The sequence below is a fragment of the Littorina saxatilis genome, linkage group LG5, assembly GCF_037325665.1.
Source record: "Littorina saxatilis isolate snail1 linkage group LG5, US_GU_Lsax_2.0, whole genome shotgun sequence".
In the NCBI taxonomy this organism is placed as follows: domain Eukaryota; kingdom Metazoa; phylum Mollusca; class Gastropoda; order Littorinimorpha; family Littorinidae; genus Littorina; species Littorina saxatilis.
This window is the reverse complement of record NC_090249.1, coordinates 747,070-759,533: the sequence shown is the minus strand read 5'-3', so window position 1 is coordinate 759,533 and position 12,464 is coordinate 747,070. Positions and strand designations below refer to the sequence as shown.

At 37.8% G+C, this 12,464-nt stretch overlaps 1 long non-coding RNA gene across 1 annotated transcript; it reads right to left on the bottom strand.

The window, feature by feature from the left end:
* Positions 1-5,318: 5,318 nt before the first annotated feature.
* Positions 5,319-9,920, bottom strand: LOC138966014 (uncharacterized). Its single transcript, XR_011455565.1, has 3 exons — positions 9,232-9,920; positions 8,187-8,311; positions 5,319-6,845 (listed from the first exon to the last, which is right to left on the bottom strand). It is a non-coding gene; the product is annotated as an uncharacterized lncRNA (long non-coding RNA).
* Positions 9,921-12,464: the final 2,544 nt, after the last annotated feature.

The window sequence follows — 12,464 nt, the reverse complement described above, 5'->3', positions numbered from 1 at the left end:
AGTGTTTTAATTGAATAATGTCAAAATCAGGAACAACAAGAAGAGCAAAGCCCATACGACTCACATGCTTGACCTTGACATGACCTAAACCTAGCAATGACATCATACACTAAGAACTGCTTTACACATTTTTCCTACCAAAATACATGTGACCTTGACCCAAGATCAAGGTCATCCAAGGTCATGCAACACAAAGCTGTTAATTCAAGACATAGGAAGTACAATGGTGCTTATTGGCTCTTTCTACCATGAGATATGGTCACTTTTAGTGGTTCACTACCTTATTTTGGTCACATTTCATAAGGGTCAAAGTGACCTTGACCTTGATCATATGTGACCAAATGTGTCTCATGATGAAAGCATAACATGTGCCCCACATAATTTTTAAGTTTGAAACAGTTATCTTCCATAGTTCAGGGTCAAGGTCACTTCAAAATATGTATACAATCCAACTTTGAAGAGCTCCTGTGACCTTGACCTTGAAGCAAGGTAAACCAAACTGGTATCAAAAGATGGGGCTTACTTTGCCCTATATATCATATATAGGTGAGGTATTCAATCTCAAAAACTTCAGAGAAAATGAGAAAAATAGCTGTTTTTTAGGCAACATTTATGGCCCCTGCGACCTTGACCTTGAAGCAAGGTCAAGATGCTATGTATGTTTTTTGGGGCCTTGTCATCATACACCATCTTGCCAAATTTGGTACTGATAGACTGAATAGTGTCCAAGAAATATCCAACGTTAAAGTTTTCCGGACGGACGGACGGACGACTCGGGTGAGTACATAGACTCACTTTTGCTTCGCATGTGAGTCAAAAACGGGCGACCAGCCAAAAGAGAAGTACATTACATCATTGAGTGACGTTGCTAAAGTGCGATACTTGGAGAAATTGACCGAAGCTCTTTAGTTTCAGATTACATATAATTTCTGCTTCAGTGTGTGTGCATGAGTTTTCATTTTGTTATTATTCAAGAACTTGTAGTTCTATTTCTAACTTTGTATGTTTATGTGTGAAGCTCTTTAGTTTCAGATTACCTATTATTTCTGCTTCAGTGTGTGGGAGTTTTCATTTCATTGTTATTCGAGAAATGGTATTTCTAACTTTGTATGTTTATGTTTGGAGAAGCGATTCTTTTTTCCTTTTTGGGATCAAGTCTGTAGTGGAATGCATGAATGGAGACTATTATAGTTAGCAACTAAACGTAGGTTCGAACTACGCAGTTCGTAACTAAAGATTTAGTCAGTTTGCAATGCATGAGAGCGAACTTGGTCGAGACTACTTAGTTACCAGCTAAAAGAGTAGGTCATAACTTTCAGGTGACGTCATAGGGAAATCCCCGTCATTGCGCAGGCGCGGTGAACTCTTCACCTTCGAAAGTGGTAAACAAACCAGCATGGGATTGGGAGCATGGTAACAGTGCGAACTTGAGTGGTTGATCGATGCAATATTGTTTTGGCGAGCAAACAAGACAAACATAGGCAGAACGCAAATGTTTCTCTCAGTTCTTCCGCACATTACGAGAGCTAAAACTGCCCGACCGGGGAGATGTACGCAGCATATAGGCTGAGTCAGTGTCGTCGAAGATTTGAGTGATGGCTCAGTCGGTATGTACTGGGAAAAAGTCCGTGTCCCTCATACTGATTGTGCATTTTAAAGCAAAGCTGGAACTTTGTAACAGACAATGATGTATGGATGTATTTAAGTTTGTGTTTCAATTTATGGGAGCGAAACTGACATTTCTGAACTGAAAAAAGTCGTGTTTTGTGGAGTTTTTAGTTGTCAGTAGAGACCGAGTAATCGTTGAAGAGAAATAATTGCATGGTTCACCGATGGAGAGTTAAACGACCATAAAACCGCACCACAGGTATGTCACGAAGCTGTCTAAGTTCTACACTATACAACAAAAGAAAATTGAATGAGGGAATCAAGAAAATAGATCAACTCTCTCTCTCTTTCTTTCTCTCAGTCTCTATCTCTCTCTCTCTCACACACACACAGGCATACGCACACACTAACACACACACACACACACACACACACACACACACACACACACACACACACACACTCACTCACTCTCTCTCTCTCTAAACCGCTAAGAGGGAGGGACAAAGTTGAGAACAAGAGTGCCAGATAAAGGAAGGAATGTAATTTGGAGCGATCATTAAACAAATTAAGAAACAAGCAAGTTAGCAAGCAAATCCTTGAAAATGTGTGATGTCATACAAAAGGAGCCAACAATGTTTTGGCCTGGTGTTCTACTTACAAAATAAACTAGTAAAATAATTGTGAGATGTAAAGAGAAAAGATTAACTAGAAACACTACCGAATTACAAGACATCATCAGTGATTTGAATCATGCACTTATGATTTTCTTCCTTTTTTCCAGATCGGGTAGAATACTTTATGTCAGTGACATATTTAAATGATTGCAATTTTGTGCTGGTCTTTAACATGAATAATTAGATACAATGAATACATTATTCAATGAGTAGGAAGCGACAATATTTTAATGTGTATGATCTTGTTTGATGAATGCCGCAAACACTCTGAGAAGTTCTTCTAAGCAAGCAAAGAAACAGAGGTAATGATGTTGGATACTGAGATGACTATATTTTGTAACTTAGACACTCTGTCTATAAGGAAGCTAGCTGTTTCTTGAACATCATTTGAAAATTAATCTGCGCCAGTTTAAATGCATTGCTTCGGTATGGTAGAGCTGATCATCAAAATGCATCTCATGTGTGAAATTTTAGCTTTGATGTTGCACTGACTTCAGAAGACTAACCTGTTTCGTGAGTAAAAACTGCAAACATTTCAAGCTGACAAGAACAGAACGATGTTAAAATATAAGATATGATAAGGGAAATGTGAAGGCTAAATTAAACAAAGAATGAAATTGTAACCCACTCTGTCCAAGTGGCGCGTTTTGCTGCATTGATCATCTTTTATTCTTTCATGTGTTCTTTTGAGTTTCCGACAACATTTGTTGTGTCATTGTGTATGAACGTTTTAATTTAAATGATGATAAACAATGATTGCATATTTTGTGTAAACGATTTCGCTCAACGTCTCAGATGTGGCATGCAGGCTTCACGTGGAATAAAACCATCCCTCCACTTTAACATATACCAGCTGTCAAAAACACGTGTGTTTACTTTGAAGTGTTGGAATGTTTGATCAATTAATTTGTTTAACTTCTACTGGCATCAATCCGCAAAATGTATTCATTCAAACATTCCAACTTTGCACATGACCCAGTCAGAATGTAAATGTTTGGTATGTATCAAAGTGTATAGATGGCCTAACCTCATGTAAGAGCCCATGCAGATATAAAATAGTAAGCCAAACTTGGCGTTTGCAAGAAGAACGGTGCCTTGAAACTGACAGCAGCAAGAACAATTTAATTATCCACAATCACAGTGTCACTCAGCTTTTCACCCCATCCAAACCACCAGCCATCCTCTCACTAAAAACCAAAACAAACTCCCCAAAACACACACACACACACACACACACACACACATTAAAGCACAGAGAATCATGAGATTTGTTTGTTTGTTTATTCATCCTGTAGAATGTTTCTTTAGCCACTGAGCCAACTATAATACTCGTCATAAAAAGTAGGCAGATCCGTTTGAGGGCAAATCTTTATGATGAGGCCGTTTATTAAAAAAACCAAATACAGGTTGACCCAAAAACAATGCAACCCACAACAAGTTAATAACCTACATTTGTGGACATAAACTTCAGCCTATGCATGACCCTTCTACAAAGTGACAATTTTGAAGATCAAATAGGCTGACTTTTGTGCAATTTTAAATTAAGTTCCCAATTTTGGGGATCGACTCAACGGTACGGGTTTTAAAATTGAGCGGTAGCCAAACTTGCCCGATCTAAGCGCTCAAGATTGTAACATTCGGGGCAATTCAAATCACAAAAGTATACCTTAATCAACATTCAGATCTGGGAATCCCTGTTTTGGACTTGGAGTATTCTCAAACAAACTTGGTGTATTTTTTTTTAAATGAGCGTACTCCACATTTAAACATGCTTCACACGCGTCTGTCTATGAGTATAGGGTTTAAATTAAGTAAGTATTGATACCGTTCATGGTCAAACTTCGTTTTAGTGAATCGACCGCCGAATTTGGAATTTATTTTTTGAAATAGAGCACAAAAGTCAGACCATTTGACCGGTTACATTTGATCTACAAAATGTCCACTTTGTGGAAGGGTCATGCACTGGCTGCGGTTTTATGTACCTTAAAAATAAAGTGATTCGGTCAACAGATGTAGAAGTTATTGGCATTGTTTTAGTGTTACATTTTTTTGGTTTATCCTGTATATGACTAAAAAAAGCCATTCATTCCCCAAACCTATTCAGAAAGCAGATTGGGTTTATATGACATAGTGTTTATACAGTGGAAAATACAACACAGACACCCTGCAAAATCAAATTCGCAAAATCAATGTTCCCGCGTTAAAATTGACAAAAAATCAGAACTGCCAAAACAAAACATCTTCTGCACGTCAATAGAAAAAACAATCAAATCTGCATCCAAATCAGTCAGTTTTGTTCACATATCTGGTCTAACACTGACATTAAGGCATGTTGATTTGTGTAGGTGTCATTCCTCTGAGAAGCTGTAAAAGGCAGTTTTAGTGGGTAATGAGACAAAAACCGGTACGTTTTCGTAACTCCTCAACGCATTGCCTTCAACGTTGCGGTGATTTGTGCTAACAGTAGTAACACATGTGGGAAAGTTCATACGGATTTTAAAGTCATTTGAGACATTAGTCTGCTGTTAATTGACATGCCAGAAAGAGTTCTTAAATTGATGGTAGGTCTTCGCTGACTCATTGAAAAACAATTAATTTGTTGTTATCTTCAAGAACAATAACAGATGCGCCACACAATTAAATTTCATGTACATATTTTATCAGACATTGGCGGTATGAGGATTTCAACGCGAACATTAATATTTTGCCTCATTCAGAGCGCTGAGCGCAAATGTAGGCCTACGCCTAGAAAAGCTCACGGCTGACACGCTTAACTGATCATGGCTCTTTCATTTTCCAAGAATGTGTGTGTGCGTACAAGTGCGATGTGAACAGTCATAGTTGAAAATGTATGAAATTAAAGGTAAATTGAAGCTTTCATTTTTCTTAATGCATGCTAATTACATTTAGTCAAGTTTTGACTAAATGTTTTAACGTAGAGGGGGGAATCGAGACGAGGGTCGTGGTGTATGTGCGTGCGTGCGTGCGTGTGTGTGTGTGTGTGTGTGTCTGTGTGTGTGTGTGTAGAGCGATTCAGACTAAACTACTGGACCGATCTTTATGAAATTTGACATGAGAGTTCCTGAGTATGAAATCCCCGAACGTTTTTTTCATTTTTTTGATAGATGTCTTTGATGACATCATATCCGGCTTTTCGTGACAGTTGAGGCGGCACTGTCACGCCCTCATTTTTCAACCATTGGTCATTAAAAATCTGAAAATTGTAAAAAAAAAATAAAAATGTATAAAACGATCCAAATTTACGTTCATCTTATTCTCCATCATTTTCTGATTCCAAAAACATATAAATATGTTATATTTGGATTAAAAACAAGCTCTGGAAATTAAATATATAAAAATTATTATCAAAATTAAATTGTCGAAATCAATTTAAAAACACTTTCATCTTATTTCTGGTCGGTTCCTGATTCCAAAAACATATAGATATGATATGTTTGGATTAAAAACACGCTCAGAAAGTTAAAACAAAGAGAGGTACAGAAAAGCGTGCTATCCTTCTTAGCGCAACTACTACCCCGCTCTTCTTGTCAATTTCACTGCCTTTGCCATGAGCGGTGGACTGACGATGCTACGAGTATACGGTCTTGCTGAAAAATGGCATTGCGTTCAGTTTCATTCTGTGAGTTCGACAGCTACTTTTACTTGACTAAATGTTGTATTTTCGCCTTACGCGACTTGTTTTTTTTTTACAAATTCAGTTCATTGGACAGGGTACATTTTTATTTTTAAAATTCGTTCTGGCATGTCGCGCAACAGCAGAACTAATATCTCACATGACTTGAGATTCCGTGTGTACTTAACGACATGTGTTAGCCCAAATCACTGACAAGTTTTAAGACAATGCGTTGAGGAGTTACTTAAATGTACCATTTTTTGGTCTCATTTTTGTACTTAACGACGTGTGTTAGCACAAATCACTGACAGTTTTAAGACAATGCGTTGAGGAGTTCTGAAATGTCCCATTTTTGGTCTCATTTCCCGCTAAAACGACTTCAAAAACTGAGAGGATTGACAACTACACGCTCAGCATGCCATAGCGTTCATGTTAGACAAGATAAATTATGTGAACAAAACGGACTGTTTTGGATAAAGATTTGATTGTTCTGTCTAATGACATGCAAAACATGTTTGAGTTTCGGTTTAGTTGTTCTGATTTGTGTTGTTGATTTTAACACGGGAAGCTTGATTTTGTGAATTTGATTTGTGGGAGGGGGGGGGGGGGGGGTGTCTGTGTTGCAGGTTTCACTGCATGGACACTACGTCATGAAAACCCAATTTTGTTTCTGAATAAAGTAGGGAAAGTAATGGCCTTTTCAGTCATATACTTGGTTTTTCAATCAACAGCCTCATCAGTAAGATCTGCCCTCAAACGCATCTGCCTACTTTTTATGACGGGTAGTGTAGAAACCTCTGCAAGCATTCTCAGCCGAATCAGATGGAAAAGCACAGAATTGTGATGGTACTCTGAATTTGATCATCGTCCCCAGCGAACCCAGGAACCAAGGTGCAAACAGCCTTCCCTTAATGTAGCGGTCCTTCCTGAAAAATAAAGAAAACATATAACTGAGCACCTTCAGTATTCACGGGGATGGGTTTTGGTTAGCGAGGGGAGGGTGTGTGTTGGGGGGAGACGGTGTGTACGTGTTAAGCAGTGTGTGTGTGTGTGTGTGTGGGGGGGGGGGTGAGGAAGCACTTGCTCTTCACATGACCATTGGGATCGGGGATGGTGTGTGTGATATTGTAATCTAAAGTATTAAAACAAAATCTGTGCGTGTATGAACTTTGTGCTCGGCAGAAATGTTTCTCGATTTTAGTCAAAAACAAGTGTGCCCTCAACCCACACACTTTCGCTCTTCAGCATCAACACTATACAGTTTGAGTTTCATTGGGAAATGTGTCTCGATTTCAGTCCAAAACAGAACTTTCAGGATCCAAAGCACTCGCCTGTCAGCCTTTTTATTAAAATACATTCACCCCACCACATTTTCCAGTGATGAAGATTCTGGGGATGTGTGTTGATCCCATTGATTTTGGCCATTTCAGATCTGGCCAGTTGTTCATGGTTTAGGAACATAACTTCACCCAGACACATAAAATATTGACACCCTGACAGTCAGTGACTGCTTCATGTGCATAGTTGAATTTTGTTTATGAACGAATTTCTCAAAAGTCACTCGCAGAAGTAAAGAAGTAACATTTTTGTTAATCTGAGAGTGGTTTCCACAACAAAATCTAACTCTGAGCAGGAAGAAGCCAGGGTGTTGAATGTAGAAGTATCCGAGTGAACAGATTCATTCTTATTCCATGTAAAAGCCTGGCAAGATCTAGGATGGTGAGCCAAGGGAAGAATAACTGTATGTGCCTTTAAAATAATTCCAGTAAATTAGTAATGATTTCATTTTATCTTGCAATTTTGTTTTACTTTCCTGTGCTGCATTAGTTCATTCACACTGTGTAATTTACTTTAAGAATAGTGGCAAAGGATTTGAGAAGAGAAAGAGAACTAAAACCAAGCTTTATGTACCATTTTGTATAAATAGTACAAATTGTACTATGCAAGGATACATACAGATGTAAGAATTTATTTTATACAAAGCCGTAATGTTTTTGTGTCAATAAACTTGCATCTCCTGCCACTACTCTCAGATTCAGATGTAACAAGTGTTGACATAGCTGAATGTATCTATCTAGATTGTAAGTGCATCTAATGTGAAACGCAGATCTCTTTACAACACAACGTACAAAAGTCTGCCAAAAACATCTACACAGCTTCAAACTACTATCACCAGTGCCAATTTACATATCATAAATCAATTTTACAATAACAATTTAATAGGCACAAGCAGGTACTTGGTAGTGGTACAGAAATGTGTGACTTACTCTTCATGGTAGTCTGTAAAGCAGCATGTCCACTCAGTCTGAATCCTCTCCAGAATCCATATATATCTGAATGCAAGAGCTGTATGAACACTTCATCACACATCATCTCTGGTTTCTTAGGAGGCCTGAAAAAACACACCATAAAATAATTAATTAACAATAAATAATAACTGTATTATAATTAAACCACTCGCTCATTGATTCTTTTATTCCCTCTTTCACAATCATAGTTTATACAGCAGCATTTACCTCTGACTCTGTTCATGCAGAGTAAATATCAAGTATTTAAACAGAAAAATAAGTCATTCTTGAATAACCCTTCTAAAAATACACAATAGACACACTTTCAGTGGCAGTGATTCAAGTGAAGTCAGTTTCTTTCTTCATTTGTATACACACAAAAATTGTTTTGGGCCAGTTAGTGTTACTCTTGGCTTTACACACTTACTATATCAAATTATACATGCATTCAGCTTAGAAAACATACTTCTAATGTTGGGAGTGCAGTGTGAGCCAGGACATTTACAGCAAATAAGGATACACAACAGTTCATTCAGAGATAGATTTGCCATTCACTGCATTATATTGTTAGTTGAATGAGATAGATCTACAGCGATGCTTCAATGCATTAGATTAGCTTTGTTTTAGTGTCTACTGTTCATTGCTCCACCGTGGGAAATTCAGTCAACAGTGCACAGTTCCGAAGAAACCGATGCTGCTGTGCATAATCATTGATGCATTGACGATCGTTCATTGTCAATGTCACTGTCACTGTCAGAAAAACAACAACTGTATCTTTCATCGTCACCACTACACAATGGCTCGTAGGCCTATTTTCCTATGACACTGAACACGGTTTCGGAGACACTCAGACAGTACTGCCTGGCCCATAGATCTAGATCTACCCTTGCTCTCACTTTCTAACAAACTGATGTATTATTGCAATATAATCTGACACACACTCACACACCGAGGCGCACAAACGAACACACACACCGTGGGACACACAAACTACACGCACACAACGGATGAATCTTGCTCTTACCTGTTGGATGATCCAAACCGATTAAAATCGGCGACAGGAAGATGTACAAGCCAAATTTGTACAGTCGCTGATGTAAAAAGTGGAAATTTAGTCAATGTTCATAGCAAATCTCCCGACTCAAGGTAGATCGTGTCCCAAATCAGCTGTGCCGGTCACTTCACGACTTGTATTTGAACCCCCTCCAAAGCGCAATCAATGTTTCAACTTCTTTGTCGACATCATTCTTTGGTTCATGCGTCGGACTGCCGAATATTTGATTTTTTTGTACAGCAAAATCAAAGACTGTCATGGCGGCCGCCATTTGTATTTTTGCAATAGTTCGAAACTAAGGAATTTGGTCCTCCTCGGAGGAGGACCAAATTTAGGCAAGTTAGTCACCAACTTAGGTCGGAACATTTGAAAATATCGTGCCATGCATTGCGCACTAGAGCGATAGTTTCGAACTTTGGATTTAGTTCTCAACTTAGCTTGATAGTCTCCATTCATGCATTCCACTACAGGTGTCTGCTTTAGTGCTTACTTTGATATTACCTTAGAACATTTATTGTGAACCTGTAAATGTGTGTGTGTGTTTTTTGTTCTTCTTTTTTATTTTTTCTATTTCTTTTTACTTTAGTGCTGCTGAAGACAGTAACTAAAACTTTCCCTGTGTTACGTGTTTTTTGTTTTTAATTTTTATATATATGTTGACAATGACAGTTCAGTTAAATAAAGCGTTGAACACATTATATGTATTTTAATTTTTACCAATCTGTCACTCTGTGAATGTGAAGCTGGTGTGAGTGTGATATTTAACACATTACTTTTGATTTGTACCTAATCTCTGCCTTTGTTAGCTCCAGTAGGTGTGTTTTCAACAGTTTTGTTCAATTTTGTGAAACGTTACTGTTTTGAGACAAACCAGACACATATTTTTCCGTTTAGGACAGCTGGGCTCAACATATTAACTTTGTTGACTAAACAAAGGAGCCATTACACAGATACACACTCATTCTGACAATCACTCACCAGATTCTTCACAATTAAGAAATGTCTCAGATAAGACACACGCAAGCTTTAAAAAAAAAAGTCTTAAGAACAAAAACGTTACTGCAACAACAATGTATTTATTAGTTCTTACTAAAATCACATGCTTCAATAAAAAAAAAGCATAAACTGTACAGACATGCTAACCAGCACTGATTAAGGCACACACTTGGAGTCAAAAAGCTATGGCATCAACATAAGCAGTGTTGAATCTGTTTCAAATTGCACACTTCAGTCAAAAAGCTATGGCATCAACATATGCAGTGTTGAATCTGTTTCAAATTGCACACTTCAGTCAAAAATCACATGTCTGACAATGAGTGAATTAGTGTTTCCAATCAATGAACGGTAACTGTTTACATATAAAAACTGACAAAAAAGTGAGAAAAAAAAGAAAAGAACTGTACACACACACACACTTGGCATCAGATCTCAAAATCAAATAAGGAATAGTGTTGAGTCTTGAAAATGCTTTGAATTATACACACTTGAGCCAGGAAGCAAAAAAAGGAACTACACTCATGCCAGCCAGCACAAGTCATACAGATACTGTACACAAGTCAAATCAATACTGTGTTTCAGGTTTGGCATCCACATAAACAGTTTTGTTTCTGTTTTAAATCACACACTTGTCAATAAACTATACAGACATGCTAACCAGCATTGATTAAGGCACACACTTGAGTCAAAAAGCTATGGCATTAACATAAGCAGTGTTGAATCTTGTTTCAAACTGCACATTTCAGTCAAAAAGCGAGTGAATCGGTGTTTCAATCATTAGCAAAATTAATACTGCTGTTGAGGTTTGGAATCAATGAACAATAACTGTTCACACATCAATACTGTCAAAGTGTAAAAAGAAAAGAACTGTACATGCACCCACATACTAAGCATCATATCTCAAGATCAAATAAGGAACAGTGTTGAGCCCTTGAAAATGTTTTCAATAATACACACTTCAGTCAGAAAGCAAAAACAAACAAGTCGCGTAAGGCGAAAATACAACATTTAGTCAAGTAGCTGTCGAACTCACAGAATGAAACTGAACGCAATGCCATTTTTCAGCAAGACCGTATACTCGTAGCATCGTCAGTCCACCGCTCATGGCAAAGGCAGTGAAATTGACAAGAAGAGCGGGGTAGTAGTTGCGCTAAGAAGGATAGCACGCTTTTCTGTACCTCTCTTTGTTTTAACTTTCTGAGCGTGTTTTTAATCCAAACATATCATATCTATATGTTTTTGGAATCAGGAACCGACAAGGAATAAGATGAAAGTGTTTTTAAATTGATTTCGACAATTTAATTTTGATAATAATTTTTATATATTTAATTTTCAGAGCTTGTTTTTAATCCGAATATAACATATTTATATGTTTTTGGAATCAGCAAATGATGGAGAATAAGATAAACGTAAATTTGGATCGTTTTATAAATTTTTATTTTTTTTTTACAATTTTCAGATTTTTAATGACCAAAGACATTAATTAATTTTTAAGCCACCAAGCTGAAATGCAATACCGAAGTCCGGGCTTCGTCGAAGATTACTTGACCAAAATTTCAACCAATTTGGTTGAAAAATGAGGGCGTGACAGTGCCGCCTCAACTTTCACGAAAAGCCGGATATGACGTCATCAAAGACATTTATCAAAAAAATGAAAAAAACGTATGGGGATTTTATACCCAGGAACTCTCATGTCAAATTTCATAAAGATCGGTCCAGTAGTTTAGTCTGAATCGCTCTACACACACACACGCACACACGCACACACGCACATACACCACGACCCTCGTTTCGATTCCCCCTCGATGTTAAAACATTTAGTCAAAACTTGACTAAATGTAAAAAGTAACTACACACATTCCTGCCAGCACAAATCAGATAGATACATAAGTAAAATTAATACTGTTTTTCTGGTTTGGCATCCACAGAAGTTATGTTTCTGTTTTTCCTGTTGATTTTTTTCAGCCACGCTCTCCTTCTTTTCTCCAGTAAATCTCGGTGTCTTCCTCCAGCGTCGACTTTCGGAATTCTGAAAAATGCAAGAGCATTTTCCTTGTTGCTTCGGCTTGTGCAACCGATTATGCAACAAGTATTCACCATCTTGAATTAATTTAGCCAAATCGTCGACGCAAATACGGAATCGCCGCAGCGAAACTTCGCGATCGGCACCACGCTTCCATGTTTTCGCTAAGGCGGCGCGGTGGCTT